The sequence below is a fragment of the Zonotrichia albicollis genome, chromosome 14 (assembly GCF_047830755.1).
Source record: "Zonotrichia albicollis isolate bZonAlb1 chromosome 14, bZonAlb1.hap1, whole genome shotgun sequence".
Classification (NCBI taxonomy): domain Eukaryota; kingdom Metazoa; phylum Chordata; class Aves; order Passeriformes; family Passerellidae; genus Zonotrichia; species Zonotrichia albicollis.
Genome location: NC_133832.1, coordinates 4,573,013 through 4,590,095, shown reverse-complemented (window position 1 = coordinate 4,590,095; position 17,083 = coordinate 4,573,013).

Below are 17,083 nucleotides of genomic sequence, written 5' to 3'. Positions count from 1 at the left end.
TTAAACCAGCTAAAGATGCAGCTTGAATTCTAGCAGTGCTGGGAAAAGAAAATATGCTTTAGGCTGTGAGTTTAAAAAATGTAAGGGAGATTTGGGATAAAGAGATCCTTCAGAAGATGGGCTTACATAGAAGTTGCCCACAATTAGCTTTAAACTCTTTTTTCCCCATTAATTGAAGATTTTTACTTTGTATGTATTTAATGGATTAAATTGAAAATGTTAGCATTTTAGGCAATCTAAAGCTTAACTGAAGAAACTGGAGTGATCGCTAAGATAATGGTCAGGAATTTTCTTTCCATAGTTCAGCAATCAGTGAAGCAATAAATAAGATGAAACATTTGTAATTTTGAGATTTTTTTTTTGCTTTTTCAATGTACAAATTTCTTCTCCCATGGGGACTGAGTTTTTCTTTCACCTCTCCTTTTATAGTGTCATATCAGACTGTACTTTTTGACCAGGAGAAGTTGAGATGCATTAATATTTTAATGCACATTAATGCATTAATAAATCCTTTTAGGCCAGAGCAAACAGTCCCATTCTGGGTTTCCCACATTGACCATGTGCAGTGTTCAGCAGAGCAGGTCTGTGTTGCAGGAGCAGAGCAGGAGGCTTGCTCTCCCCAGGGACATCAGAAATGGTTGTGCAGCCCCTGGATTGTGCAAAATAAAATTATGAAAGGTTAGCCTGGAGAGTTCTACTCTCCTGCAGTTGGTTCTCACCTGTGAGTGGCACCAGCACCAGAGCAGGGCTGAGCCTCCAGATGAACTTTCTGATTTAGACCCCTGTCCACCACAAGAGACAGGAATTTCCTGATGCTGTGGAGGTAGAAAAAGTCACTTCTCATTACAACGTTAAACTAAGCAAAGTCAAACAGACCTTCAAAACCTCTGACGATCTTTGGAGAATGGAGGAAGACAATGTTCCTGCATGAATCTTGTCTTCCTGATGCTCAGACTTTTTGTGAAGACAGATGACATTAAATATATGCCAAGCACATAAATACATTTTCACTGGCCAGATGACCACAGAGACCTTTTACACACACACATAAAGCTTCTGCAGCATTTTGGGGAGATGTCATCTCACTGAATAGATCAGCTGCTGTGAACTTTTGGATTGTAAAGCAGGGCCCTGACATGTGGGAAGAAATGACGAGGAGGACTCCATTGATAACCAGAATTAATTACTTTATATACTATATTATTCTATATTATATTACACTACATCTAAACTGAAACTGCACAAGCACCAAAGTCACTGAACAAATCTCGTGACTGTCTCCTGACAGTCTGGACATGTGCTTGGCCCTGACAGCCCAAGGAAACAAAACCCCATCACTGTGGGTAAACAATCTCCATATTGCATTCTGCTTTGGCACAGCAAATGAGATAAGAATTGTTTTGATCATTCTTTTCTCTGCCTCTCTCAGGTTCAGACAATGTGAATCCCACACTTTTGTATGGGCACCTGTATAAAGGTCTCACCCATCAGAGCAGTTGTTTGCCTTCTCTATAAAGGCAAAGCTGCAGTGAGTGCTTCCAGGGATGTGTTTGTCCCTGACAGTGTGACAGTGCTGAGGTTTAGAACAGGCCGATTTCTGGCTGCACATACTACAGCAAGGTTTGACAGAAAGTTACCCTTGATTACCCTCAACTGCAGCTGCCTTTGGTTTCAGCCTGACTAATACAGGAAAATAACCAGCAAAAAGTGCAGAATGTCACAGAGGTATTTCCAGATTACCTGAAAATGGTTTGTGTTTCTTAACTCCCACCCCACAGGTGAGGTCAAGGAGCCTCTTCCCTGTGGGCCTGTCTGAGTCAGAGAGGACCTGCAGCCACTGCTCAGCCACATCTGGAGATATTTGATCCTGCATGAAAAGAATTGGTGAATTTGATGAATGCCTTGCTGAGATGAAACCTGGAAGCCCTCAGGTGTGGCAACAAGATGCATTGGCAGATATCCCAGGGAAATGCAGATCCTGCTCCATCAGATGACGTTAAACTGGATTTATATTTCACCAGCTTCATATTCAGTCCAAGGGAAAAAGGACACCTTTACAGCTCTGAATGCAGAGGGACAGCACTCACAAATGCCCCTCCTCACCCTCCCAGTTTGAGTTAACCTTTCCAGGAGTGGAAGGCAGTCCTGTTTCCACAGCCAGCATCCTCAACTGCCAGCAAGGGAAAGAAACTTCTCCAGGAAAGAGAGGTGGAGTGAAAATCACCAGCTGGTAAATGAACTCATGGTGGAGCAGTAAGAAAATGCAGTGGACTGAAAAGAACCAAGCAAGAGCCACTCTGATGGCAAAGGGCTGCGCTGTGACATTGCACCCACCTGGGACATCTTCTATGAAAAATAAAAGGTGATAAACTGTCGTAGACATCTTTTATGTAAAGTCCTTACTGTAGGATTTTTCCTCCTGAGAAGCTCAGAGGCCTCAGGAACAAAATGTAACCATTGATTATCTGCTGCTGTGGAATGCAACAGGTGGATCTTTGATTAGCTCATGTTGGTTGCTTCTAATTAATGGCCAATCACAGTCAGCTGGCTCGGACTCTCTGTCCAAGCCACAAACCTTTGTTATCATTCCTTCTTATTCTATTCTTAGCCAGCCTTCTGATGAAATCCTTTCTTCTATTCTTTTAGTATAGTTTTAATGTAATATATATCATAAAATAATAAATCAGCCTTCTGAAACATGGAGTCAGATCCTCGTCTCTTCCCTTATCCAAGAACCCCTGTGAACACGGTCACAATAAACCACAGTGAGCCAGTTGGAAGAGTTTAACCTCTGACCAAGCCTTATCTGTGAGCAGATAAAGGGAGCCAGGTTAAGGAGATCACTGGTTCAGAGCCAGGACTCAGGGAGAGGAGGAGCACAGGGTCCCAGGTTTCCTCTCCCTGCAGGTTAACACAACAGGAAAGGCACAGAAGCAACAAATTTGACACAAATTTTTACTAAAAGAAAAGGATACTCAACTCAGATTCTCAATTAACTGTTTCACTCCCTGCACTTTCACCAGCAGTTTCAAAGCAGGATATCTTGAGCCAGTTGTATAAAAAAAATTGATGTGAAAGACTGCATCCAGTGCAAACCACTGTGGGCAAGAAGGAACAAGCACATTAAAAGTCTTTCTGTATCACTTCATCGTTTAAAGTTAAATTTAACTGCTTTTTGCACTACAGAGATAGCTCTGATTAATCTTATCTCTGTCCTCTGAAAAAAACCCACATGGATTATATTTTCTAAAACTTTATTCTATGAAGCATTCTTGTTCTGGGAAAATAGCTAAATGCTTTTGTAACATCAGTGGAAACAAAGCAAGACTAATTATTCTCTAATAAAACTTTTCATATATTCCAAAAATCTTTTGAAATGGAAGAATACCTATCAGCCTCTATTTTTTAGGGGAATATGAAAGGCATTTAGCTGCTGTGCAGAATGAGTAATTTGAAAAGCATTTACTCTGGAAGAAAATGCAGGTATTCCTTCTTGCTTCTCCCCCACACCACGCAGGCAGAGAAGAAAATGTTTTGAGAAAATTACTTTAATATTGCTATTCTCTTTGTAATAGAGGCCTTGTTATCAAGGCAGGGCTCAGAGCAGGGTGGCACTTTCCTGGGGCTGGGAGCTGAGGGCAGATTGATGTTTAACTTTGCAGAATGCTTTGTAAACTGGGAGAGGGGAAATGGGAACCAAAACAAGGAGAGGACATTGCTGGTTACAAGGAAAGGTGTGATGGGAACACCCACAAGGGAGCAAGGGATGCTGTAGGAGCTTGGCAATCCAGGGCCAGGCTGGGGAAAATGAGGCACAAAATTCCCTGAGGTGCAGTGGGAAGAGGGGAAAGGAGATTGTGGGGTAGCACAGCCAGGACAGCAGGGTTTGGCATGGCCAGGGAGGAAGGGCAGGAGAGGAACCAAGGGTTTGTCCAGCTGTAAAGTGGCAGCTACAAGGAATTCTGCAAGGGTTTTTTATTTAAGGGCATTGTAACTCATCATTTCCACTGGGATTTTTTAAGTTTGTCTGGGAATTCATCATTTCCACTGTTTTTTTTACAATTGTCTGAGATCTCCAACCACACTTGCCTATATTTGTATATTCCCTCATTATGTTCACTTCTGGGGTAGTTCTTGCTTTGAATTTAACGAATTCAAATATATATAACCTGGGACATGTTGCTGAGATTATCCCATGGACAAGTGGCATGGTTGTGCCACCAGAATGGAAACTGAGCCGAGCTGACAGGCACACCACTCTATAAGTCATGAATTTTAATGGATTTTAATGAATCTAGAGTCTGTGGCTGGTCTTAAAAGTGCTCAGTAAAACTCCTCCAATGCTTTCTTTGCTTATAAATTATTGGCATTTATTTCATTAAGAAAAGACACAGAAACTGCACCTTTTTGATCAAGACTTCATCTTGTTCTGTTACTGCTTTCTGCCCATGCAATTAATTCAAGTAAGTTTTGAAGGATTATATTAATGTATAGGAGAAACAACCCTTCCTCTGTTTCACAGTTTAAGAGGATCCTTTCTGGCTCACCCAGTGCAAAATTAAAGTCACAGGGAAAGGGATGAAAGATTGGGCACTTTGAGCTTGTTATTGTTCAAAAGAAGATCTCTGAAGCAAACAGAATGTGAAGTTCCAGTAAATGATAAAGTTGGTCTTTGGCTGATGTCATTCAGCCTTTTCTCCTTGCTGCTTAGTCAGGAGATTCTCACCACAGAATTTCAGTGTCTCCTCTCACATTTTCCTGATGTGGCTATTCCTGGGAGGGTATTCACAGGAAGCAGCTCAAACCAGAGATGTCAGGAAATCACACAGCACAATCTGTGAATTCCTAATAGGTTAAGCTTGATCACATCTGAGAGCAAAATCTGCCTTGATTCAAAAATAATTAATTAAGACAATACTTGCCTATACCCAGAGTGCTGAGTCCAGATATGAATGAAACTGTTTTTAAAATCACTGAATTCTCATTGCAATCAGCAGGAGGATCTGGCTCCTCTGAGCACCAGGAAAACTGAGCATTTATTCATTTATCAGATGCAGACTTAGAACCCTGATTTGAAGTGATCATATTTTGTGATACAGCTCACTGATAGAGGAATCCAACCTCAGTAAAGGTGTTAAACACTCCGTGACTTTAAAAGGGTGCAAAAAAAATCTTTTTATCCTACTCTAGTTCTTCTGTTGCTCTCATCACAATATCAGACTGGAAGGCAATGAGGATCCTGATTTCCTATATCTCTGCAGATGGAAAACCTTGTAATAACCTGGAAATTCCCTGCACAAATTCATGCCTTCATTTTGTCCCACTTTTGGGAGCCCTTTTGACTATGGATGATGATATCCCATATCAAAATATTCTTTTATTTTACAACATTTTCTAAAATGCAATGTTTACACCAGCTGAGTGATGAGGCAGCTGCTTTTTCACAGACAAAATCATAAGAGCAGCTCATAAACCCAAAGTTTTTCATGTTTGCTGTGTCATTCAAGAGATAAGGACAGAGATAAGGACAAACCAGCTCATTACCCCTGTGGTGAATCTGGATCCACAATTAGACCTGCACAGACAAAAAATGTGTCCCCTCTGACAGGCCACTTTATTTCACTTGAAACTTCTTAACCTGTTGTGATTCACATTGTGAACATGTCTTGTTTGCACCCAGCAGAGAAAATCCTGAGTCATAAATAGGATTTTTGATAGTTAAAATAATAATCATCAACATGTGGCAATAAAGGCACATAAAAGCATCCTGATCACTGGGCCTAGAGCAAGACATCAGCATCTTACTGAATATTAATCACCAGGAAATGTGTGCTCATCTCTGCCTTAAACCTTGCCTTGTTTAAAGCAATCAATCATCCCACTCTGCCTGTGTCAACCATTGCTTCACTTTCTTATTTTTGTCACTTCTGAAAGAAACCCTTGTGCCTGAGGATGTGTCCTAAACCCAAACTGGTGCTCAGAAGTGAATCCCACTTCCATTGGAAAGGGCAGAGCTGTGATATCGGGTATATCACATAAATTTATGTTCAGGATCAATCAAATGCTTCCACAATAGGGAATACTTTAAAAATACTTTAAAACTTTAAAAATAAAAATTAAAAAAAAAAAAAGAAGAGAAATATACTGATTGAGGAAAAATATTTTTGTGAACATTCACAAAGCTCGCTTGCATTTACATTTTACTTGTATCTGAATCACTAAAAGGATTAGGAGGGCAGTCAATCAGCGAGGAGGAAAAGCAAAGTTTATGCAGAGACTATTTTTAGATTTGCAAGCCCCATCACGAGGAAGCTCCCAGCCCTGGCCACAGCCAGGAAAGCACCAGGGCTTTGCAAACGAGCCACAATCCAGATATATATATATATATCTTTTTTTTTTTTTTTTTTTTTTTTTTTCCAGGATGGCTATTCCTGCCCAGCTTTGTAGGGAAAATCAATATCTTGTTTTCAGATGTGTAAATGCAGTGGTCTCTCCAAAGTGCCCCGGTCAGTTTACCACACGTTCAGCAGCTGCTTCTTTCCAGGCTATCCCACGATTCCCAGCCTATGAGGATTGACAAGGCAATGATAAACTAATGTGCCCCCTCAGCTCTGTGCTCAGCCCATTGTTCCAGCAGCTGAGACCCTCTGCTTCTATTTGCTTTCTCCCACATACATTATTCAACAGCCCAGGAAAAGGCCAAGAACCTCTTTCATTCAGGAATTCTGTATTAAAATAATCAATTTTGAACTGAAGCGGGGAAGGGAGGCTTGCTACAGGCCAGGCCTGTTAAATAAGCCACCAGCCCCTGCCATTTGCATTGGAATCATGCTATCATCAGGCAATATATTATTATATTTCTTATCCACAGAAGGAAGAAGAAACCTCAGAATACTTTTCTCTCTTTCTCTGCAAGAGCACTAATTATAGCAGCACCTTCCTGATGGCCTATTTTGGCACTATTTCCATTTATGAGGGTCTGTGTAATAGGCTACATGGGTCACAACTTGATTTAGAAATTCTTAAGGAGGGTAGGAAATTCATAGTTCCACAACAGATAGAGAAGCTGAATATTAAAATTAACCTATAATACTTTTTTTAATGTTTCAACAGAGGGTTGAAGGCTCTTTGTTCTGTGAAACGTTTTCCTGGCATTAAAATATATTGAGAAGATGCCAAACTCTGTTAAGTCATCAACCACAAGATTTTCACGTGCAGCATTTCTCCTGGCAGAAAGGAAACACAGGGATAAAGGCAGGGCAAGTCATCATTGTTGCATGTCATGTTGTGGTTTATTTTTTACTATGGCACATTTAGGGAAAATAAGACCAGCACCTTTAGAAAAAGGCAAACACACACGTTTGAGTCACAGCTCCGCAGCACCCCAGAGGCAAACCAGACTTATGACACTGATGGCAACAACCATGATTCTATAGGCCCTCATATTAACTATAAAAGAAACCTCATAAAAGAAAGATTGGGAGCCACACACCTGTTTAAAAAACCACATGATTTGAAAATATACAAATTTTGCTTCAAGATCTCCATCAGGGGAAACAGACAAGAAACAATATATGTGCCTAATACACTATAAGAGGAAAAAGTTCTACGGCAGAAAAATATTGATCTTGGAAACAGAGGAAAAATTCCTCCAATTTATATCTAAGAATTAGGCAAGCACTTATCATTCCACCCAAAGAACATCAAGAAATATTACTTTTGCAGTATGCAGAACAGTAAAAGGACTTCTACAGCCAAAGAGCAGCAACCTCCTGCAAAAACCCCCAAAGAGAGGCATTGCTTCCTATGCTGCTGATTTGGTCTGAGAATTGATTATCTAAGGGTGTGATGGACTGAGAGTTGATGATCTGAGGGGTGGAAGTGTTGGAAATTTGGTGAGGGGAGGAGGAATATTTTTTGGAAGGTTTTCGTTCTGAGTTCTGTGTGTGTTTCTTTTTATATATAGTTGTTAATATAGTTAAAAACTATATTAACAACTATATATAAAATAATAAAGTTAATATGGTTAATAATAAGGTTAATAAAGTTTTTCTTCTTTATTCCTAAGTTGGAGCCTGCTTTGCTCTATTCCTGGTCACATCTCACTGCAGACACCAGGGAGCATATATTTTCATGGGGGCATCATCAGCATCAAACCATGACATTTTGTCAGGCCAGCTCTGCTCACTCACCTCTTCCTCACTCACTTCTTCCTCCTGCCCTGCTGAGCTCCCAGTTTCATTTCTCCCCTCACATTTCTGGACCTGTGCACTTTATTGAACAGCACTTTTGATTTCCTCTCATGTGCCATCCTGCAGGTCAATAACAGGAAAGAAACACTGATGTCAACAGATAAGAAAGCATGAAAACCCCAGGCCCATGGCTGGGGGAGTTAATGTGAGGCTTCTTACTGCCTACAAATGGTATTGATCATTGATCACGGATCATTGATCCCATCTGTGATTGTGTTTTCCCTCCCATTCTATTCCAGATATCACGATACCTCCTTGTTCTGTGTTCCACCCACTCCTTGACATTTCTGCTAACCAAGGATTGTCACTGCTGTTTGAAAATGATTGATGCTTAGACTTTAATGAGTAAAAAACTTTGATGAGTAAATTTTATATCTACTTTACCAGTAGCATCATCAGCCTGGTAAGCACAGGGGTGGTGAGGAACTAATTAAAGCTGGTGGCGAACAAGCTGTGCTCAACTTCATTAAAGGGGAAAAGCTGCACTAAAAGCCCCCAAAAGTTTCTGCCTGGTGTCTCGGCTGTGAAATAAAAAAATATAAAAGTTTAAATGCTGTTTTCAAAAGTCTCAACTTGCATCTCAGTGGGGGATAGAAAACAAAGGTATTTGGTATTTTCCCCATTCTGATATTAGACAGAGTATTTTCTACCAATCTGTTCTGATGCTGGCACCAAATCTACACATTTGGAGGTTGCTGTTCTGACAGGAAAATCCAACTAATGTTTGATGCTGGAAACACACATCCTAAAGTGAAAAAGGCCAAATGTGCTGGGATTTGTGCTCATGAGTCACTTCCACAGCTCAAAATGCTCAGTGAGTGAATAAAACATTCCAGAAAGTGCCATGTACAGCATGAGGCTTCCAGCACCAATGAGCTGATGGTTTTTGGCCAGCTGATGAGCAGGACCACAGAACTATTCAGACTTTTGTTTTGCACTCTGGAGGGTTTGGTTTCATAACCCTGCAAGAGATGTGCATGAGACTCACCTAGAGATGAGCCAGGAAAGCATTTCATTGTGTGCACATTTTCCATGGGCTGAGCATACCAAGCCCTGCCATTTCCACTGTGCAAAACAAATCAATCCCTGCTGTTGGCACCAGCAGTTCTGAGGGCAGGAAATCATCGATGTGGCAGTGGGAGTGAGAGAGGAGAATTTAAATCTCACACCTTTGAACAAACTATTCACTTGGTGGAGCTGAGAGCAGCTGGGAAGGACAGAGAGGGACTAATTTAGGACAAGATAAAGATTATTTCAGCCCCTTCTCCTTCCAGGCCATGGTTTCAATGAGAAGGAAATTTGGAAGCAGCAGCAGCAGCAAGACTTGTGGCAAACTGACCCAAATTGTTCAAGAGCTTCAATCCTGGGAATTTCACAATTTTGTTACAAGGCTCTGCTTCTGGACATAGCCACCCTTTACCATGAAATCTCTATAATTAATTCAGATTATCTAAAATATAGAAACAAAACCCAAAACATTTCTAATTTAAACAGCAAAGCCGGACTCTAGATGGACAAGCAATTTCTAATAAAAGCAAGCATGCAATTCTTCCAAACAGAGCCTCCAAATTAAAACCAACCAGGGTAATAATACAATTGAGGGTAGAAAAAATGAGACTTTCTTGTACAACTCAGTGCTTAAAAGAGTGAGATATCTCATGATGTGCCAAAACCTCGTGGCCACTGTAAACCAACCTCTATCTTTCATTCTCTTCCAATGAACTGATTCAAAATGCACATTGATACAAAAAAGAATGGAGTTCAAGAATCTATACAGGCAAACTACAGAGTTCTTTTCTGTGCTTATGTTTACCTTTTATAAGTGTCTCACTAAGCTAAATGCTTTAGCAACTATGGGCAGCCTCAGTTGCCCATTATTAGATCTTTGAAGTAATTCTTCTCCAGCATTCAGCACGTGAATTTATTCTGCAATTTGCACTCAATGCCTGCAGTAAGCCCAACTTGTACAAAGACAAAATGCTGTCAACATTTATCTGCTGCTTTACACATGCCTGGAGCAGAGCAAAGGGAAAGTGGCAAGCATTTCTATTCCTGGACTCAAAACAAGCTGCATTCACTTAGTGCAGGATAAAAGGCAGAGTACAGAGATGAAAAAGGGGGAGGGAAAGGGTAAGGAAAAAATAAGAGAACAAAAAAAGAAAACAAACTTAGAGGGAAAAAATAGTATTCAAAAGAGAAAGAAGATAAAATCAAATACATGATCAAAGAGAGAAAGAAATTGAATTTGTAAAAATAAACTCAGACTGCTCAGGAGCTGATCTCTGGCAGTCTGGGTGACAACCACCACCAGTGCCACCAGTGCCACCAGTGCCACAGACAGGAATTCACCACACCCAGCATCAGCCTCTGCTCCATCCTCAGCATCCAGTCACGGTAAGAAAGGATTGGCTGCAAATGGGCAGGAACAAACTCACACAGAGAAAGGAATGCCATGCTCAAACCTCTGAAAACTCACCAAATTGCAGAGAAAATGTCCTGCTATCTCTAGAGGATAATGAATAATGTTACTCTGGTACAGTTAGGAGGGAGTACCTCACAGAAGGAGTAATTCAAAGATAAGCCATATGCATCCTGTGCAATTATTGCTGCTTCAAAGCACTTTTTTTCCCTTGGAAATTGATGTCTATACTAAAAATACTAATAGGGACATACAGGTTCCTTTTGTTTTTCTAAAAAAAATTGTCAAAACATGCTATTTTTATAGGGTAAAGGCAAATAGCTATTTTTAGAAAATTTCATAATTCCAAATTCCAAGATTATAACTTTTTGTTATGTGCAGTGACAAAGGCTTTGGACTCTCAGTATTTTTGCACTGGCAGGAAACCCATTTTTATTGCTATCCCATTCCCTCCTTCCTTCAACAGATTTTGAAGAAAGAGAGGAAGAGAAATGAGAGAGTGCTATGAGTGCTGTGCACTGTGCTTGCAGAGGAGCTGAATGGTTAATTATACATCCCAGGCCAGCCCTGGGCAGTGCCAATTCCCACCGGGGCCATCCAGCAGCAGCAGGAGTGGATGGTGCCCAGCATTTGGCAGGCAGATCCTTGGCAGGAGCCTTGAGCTGTGCTGTGACAGCCCAGAGAGCTCCGGGAAGGGCTGAGCATCCTCAGGGCTGGTTCCTCCTCCTGGGCAATGCAGAGCACTTGGCAGGAGGCAAGAGCTGCCTGGCACATTACCCCCTTTTGTGGGGCGAGTTATTGGGGAAGAGGTTTTACAGCAGTTTCTGTGAGCCACAGAGAAGTTTGATAAAAGGATCCATGTTTGATAAGAGGATCTATGTTTACCCCTGAAAGAATTTTCTACCAAGGTCATGAAGCAGAATGAAGAAGAAGGTAAAGAAGAATAACCTGCCTCTGCTCTAAAACATCCATCTTGTTGCATATATATTACTATATTCTAAAACCCCAAACTCTAAGTTTTCTACTTTGTGTTATTACACAATTCCAACCAACTACACACTCATAATTTTAGTGTTATCAATTAATTTTGGAAGCCTTTTCCACAGCCTCAGGTCAAATGCAGTGCTCTCCTGGGAGTCAGAGTCTGTCTGTATAGAAAGTCTGAAATTCTCAGCATCCAGAACTCCAACAGTTGACAAAGAAACCAAAAAAGAAGGAAGGATAAATAAGAGAAACCTGCAACTGCCTGTTCCAATGAGCACTTTGGTGACCAATGAGTAAACTTATGAGTTTTGTTAAAATGTATAAAACTCATACATGCTATAAAAAAAAAAAAAACAAACAAACAAAAAAAAAAAACCCAGTTTGAAGCCTTCTGAAAATGGAGTGTTGCTTTGTATTGTCTCAGTCTCAACTACCACACGTTATTTGAAAGCAGACCCTGTGGGCAGCACCCCCAGAGCACAGAGGGAAAGCAGGGCAGTGCTGCTGTCCCTGAGATCCCCCCATGGGCACCAGGGGGAGGAGGGGACGGAGCCTGGACGTGTTTTCTGTGCTAATCTGGGAGCTGGCCCAAATCCCAGCACTTGGGTCACTTGTACACAGGGTTCTCATTGTGAGCTGGGGGAAAATGGCAGCCTCGCAGTTGGGCTTTGAAACTATGCATTTTTTAAAACTTGTGTATGCATAAGCCTCTTATTTAATGAATGACTCCCTTTGTATTTACATGTTCCACCATCCACAGGACAAATAGGGTTTAGTGGTTTGAGAATGAAAACTTCTCGTTCCTCAAGGGAGGGGGGGAAAAAATAGCTGCAGCTATTTTATGGAAGTGGTAAAAAATCAATTAGCCTCTGAGTTGTGGATCATACCTGATCTCCAAGGCCTTCTGTGGACATAAACCTATTCTTTTTTAAGTTACATATTCTTTTTTTAAGTTACATACTCCACATCTTCAATCAGAAAAAAGTTCTGGCATAAATCTAACAGGAACATATTGGTTTTAATGCAGCTGGATTCAGATCAAAAAGTGGTCAGAAAAGTTATTTTAGGCTGCTCCAAATCATTATCCTAAATTAGAAGGATACAAGACCTGAAGGCTTCTTAATCTTATACCTTTTTTTTTCAGTCATCCCTTTAAATTCAGCTGATAAATGGAAAATGTGAAATAATAAATAAATATAAAATATACAGCAGAAATAATTTCAAAGGATTTAGCAGCTAAGATAGGAATGCACAGAAAGCAGCATTTTAAGTTGTCTTGATTTCCAAAAGGAAATAGTTATAAATTAGTTCTAGGGCACTCTGATTCATTTATAAGAGTGGTTCAAGAAACTCTTCAATATTAATTAGTAGCCTGTGAATTCAGCCTATGCAATTATGATGAGACAGTTCTTTGGGTATGAAAGAGCCAACTTATCATATTTTTGAATTCGCCATCTCTAAGCTTGAATATTTTTGTATTTCCATATTTCTCAAGTAGCACTTAATTTAATCTTATCCCCATTTCTTTCAATAAACCATTGTTGCCTCTCTTAAGCAGCACAGCTTCCTCCTCTAACTCATCTCCCCGTGAAATTGGTTTAATGAAGCAGAAAGGTATGAAGCATTAACAACACTGGAATTCATGTGGTAGCACTTCATTTTTCAGAGGCACTCACATTTCCTACCTAATTTATAAAATCAGCACACAAATGATTTTTATCACAGCCATTACATCAGTATAAATTACTGCCTTTTCTATAACACGGCAGTTAGTCAAACTGTTGAAATTATATCTATTAGTCATAGAGAGGAGGAGGGAGAAAGAAAAAACTTGTAGGAAAGATTTAGTGCAAAATAAGGACTGATAGCAGCCTTATTGAAGCACTAATATTAATTTACCAAATGAGCCCAAAGTGTGGCTATTTTGCAAAGGAAAATTAAAAATACACAAAGTGAAGCAAATGGGTCAATTTGTAAAAGGAGCCAAAAAGGAAACTGGGCAAACAAGCCAGGCTGTGTCAGAGGCACTCAGAGATGCAATTAGGGAGAAGTTCCTCACATCCAAGAGGGCAGCACATGCCTCACCTTCATTGCCCCACATTCCTGCCAAGCTTTCCCACTCACCCCCTTGCTCTGGTACTGGTGCTGTGCTTTTGTGCATGGCAGCTCCTCCAAATCATCCTCATCCTCCTCACTTCTTCCTCTGCCACCTGCTCCTGTCCTGGCTGTGCCTTTCCAGACCAGTTGCAATCAGTCCCTTGCCACACAGCAGAACTACAATAATTCCTGTTGGGAAAATCTTTGTGTCCTCTCCTTGCCCAGGGAGTATAACCTGCTTTTCCAGGACCTCCATCCCAATTTCCAAAATTCAGCCTGTCATAAAACAACTGTACAATCTGCAGAGGCTTCACACGCTTGAAAAGACTTCAATTTGCCCTGCTCTGTAAACAACACCTGTCTCCACCAGAGCTGCTTCTGGGATCTCAAGTGGGTCCTGGGCTTCCCTTCCTGTTTGCTGTTCTTTCCAGAGCTGCTCTGCAAATTCACTGTCACCTGCCCTGTCAGACCTCTGCCTGTGTGAGCTGACACCTGAGAGGGGCACTGCAAAATCTCACCAGGAAATTCTCTTTCACATTCAGGAAGGTGCTCTTCAGGATTGCACTGAGACGTTGCATTTTTGTACAAAGCATGATTTGCGGTGACATCTGTAATTTTGTCTTTATTTTGTTTTGACCCAGGACAATCAAATATCATGCAAAAATCCATTTTCACTGAGCCAAGGATTTCCAATTCCTGAGGTTCATAGGGTGCTTCAGGGAGAAATTTGGTCCACACACCCCATTCCTCAGTGGGACTGATAACAAATCATGAAAGATCTGGAGAGACATTTTGTGGTATTGGCCAATTGTCTGCCAGCAAACCAACCAAGCAGGTTGAGAATGGCATTTCTGGATTTGAAGAAGTCAAGCAAATGGTATCCAAGCCTATCCTTGCTCTCCCTTTTCCAATTATTTCCCCTTGACGTGCTCATTGCCTTGGATCAGACGGTTAGCCTGGGAGGCAGGGGAGTCACACCCTGTGATTTGTGCTCTCCCAGCAGCCAGCCAGGGACCACAGGGCTGCAGGGACACTGCTGGATGCCCCTGGCATTGGGGCAAGAAGGATTAAAATCAGTTTAACAAAAAAAAAAAAAAAAAAAAAAAAAAAAAACCAAATCTGAACTGAGATTGCCAGAGCAACAGTAAAAACCCTGCAAGGGACGCAGAGGTGCAGCTGCCTGTCCTTGGTGTGTTTTCCTTTGTGTTTTGATCTCCTTCTGATTATGGTTTTTATTATTAATTACCTTTTCCCTCTCTGTAGCATCAGGGTGTTCTTGCCCGGCTCTCTGTGTGTCTCCAGCCCCCAGTTCTGGTGTAGCAGTGTCTGCTGATGGCACCTTGTGGCTAACCCAGAGAAGTGCTTGGGAATAGCAACCAGCATAAAGGAAGACAGGAAAATATCAAGAAAATAAGAGGAAATCCCTTCTGCCACTGTGAGGGCTGCAAAAAATGGTGAAACTCTGCAGACACTTCCTTGCCAAAGAGGGCACAACCTCTGCCTGCCCCTCAGAGAGTCCTGGGATGCAAACAGGAGAACTGGCCCTGAACCTCCTCCCAGCAGGAGGCAGGAAAAGGGGACAGGGGTGGAAAATCCATCTAAAAGGCAAATCCCTGTGTGAGGGGCAGGAAGGAGCCAGGCTTGACCTGCTACCCAGAGCCCCTGAGAGCGTGGCCAGCCTTGCTGGGTGCTGTCCTTGCCCTCAGAGGAGAAGGTCAGCCTGAGCCCAGGGTTCAGTTTGTGGTCAGGAAAAGCACTGACCTGCAGAGCAGCTCTCTCTGCAGCCCTTCCCAGGGGCACTGCAGGCCCTGCAGTGCTGATGGTGCTGGGGACACCCCAAATGCCTGCAGCCACTGCACCTGGAAAGGTGCTGGAGTCTCTCCACAGCCTCCCCTACCAGCCCAGGTGGGAGTGCTTGTTGTATTCTATTGTATTTGTGTGGTGCCCCAATGAAGGGAGGAATGATGAATCTGACTCCATGTTCTCAGAAGGCTAATTTATTATTTTATGATACTATTTTATATTAAAGAACACTATACTAAGCTATACTAAAGAATACAGAAAGGATACTTAGAGAATGCTAAAAAGATAATAATGAAAACTCATTACTGTCTCCAGAGTCCCAACAGAGCTTGGCCAATGAGACAAAACAATTCACAGCAGAATGTGGGTAAACAATATCCAAACACATTCCACATGAGCACAACACAGGAGAAGCAAATGAGATAAAAGTTGTTTTCCTTTTTGTCCCAGACATCTTTTCATGTAAAATCCTTCTCTTAGGATTTTTTCTTTCTGAGAAGCTGAGAGGCCTCAGAAACAAAATGTAAACCATGATTATCTGCTGCTGTGGAATGCAACAGGTGCATCTGGGATTGGTCTCACGAGCATGTTTGGAATTAATGGCCAATCACAGCAGAGCTGGCTCTCTCTCTGTCCGAGCCACAAACCTTTGTTATTCATTCCATTCTATTCTTAGCTTAGCTAGCCTTCTGAGATGAAACTTTTTCTTCTATTCTTTTAGTGTATTTTAATGTAATATATATCATAAAATAATAAATCAAGCCTTCTGTAACATGGAGTCAGATCTACATCTCTTCCCTCATCCTCAGACCCCTGTGAACACCGTCACACCTTTTCTCTGAGGCTTCTCATCTTCCCAGGAGAAAAATCCTGGGCAAAAGATTTTTCAGAAAATATGAATGCCACAAGTGGCAGGTCCTGAACAGCCCCACACTTGCCAGGCACCTGCTGGTTTGCAGCTGTGGCCAGGCCTTGGTGTGGTGACACCATGGGGAGGTGGCTGGGTCACCTCTTACCCAGGGCAGCCACCAGGGAGACACAGGCAGAGCTCAGCCTGGAGCTCTGGGAGCAGTGATGGAATCATGTCCCACAGCCAGAATCCCTTGACAGGATCCCACAGTGCTGGGATTAGGAGAGAACAAAGGGCACAGACCCAAGCTGCAGATAAAGGACATTTGGCACCCAGCAGCATCACGTGGATGAATCCTGGGCAGGGAGCAACAAACAGACACAGGGAGGACTAAGCCAGCCAAAGTCTCCTCAGAAATTCTGGGTTCATGTAAAGGCAGGATTTTGTCCCAAACATAAAGCAGTTTTAAAAGGGCTGCCTCTCATTTAATTTAAGTTTTCTCAACTCTCATTTAATTTAAGTTTTCTCAACTCCCTGATTCAGTCCAATCATTTATCTCCAAGTACCTATCCTGCACAGATGTCTAGGTCTCACTCTGGTTTGTATTATCTTAAATGTGTCATTACCAGAATTCCCAAAAGTTCTGAAGCTCTTTTAAGAGCTGGCCCCAAGTTTCTG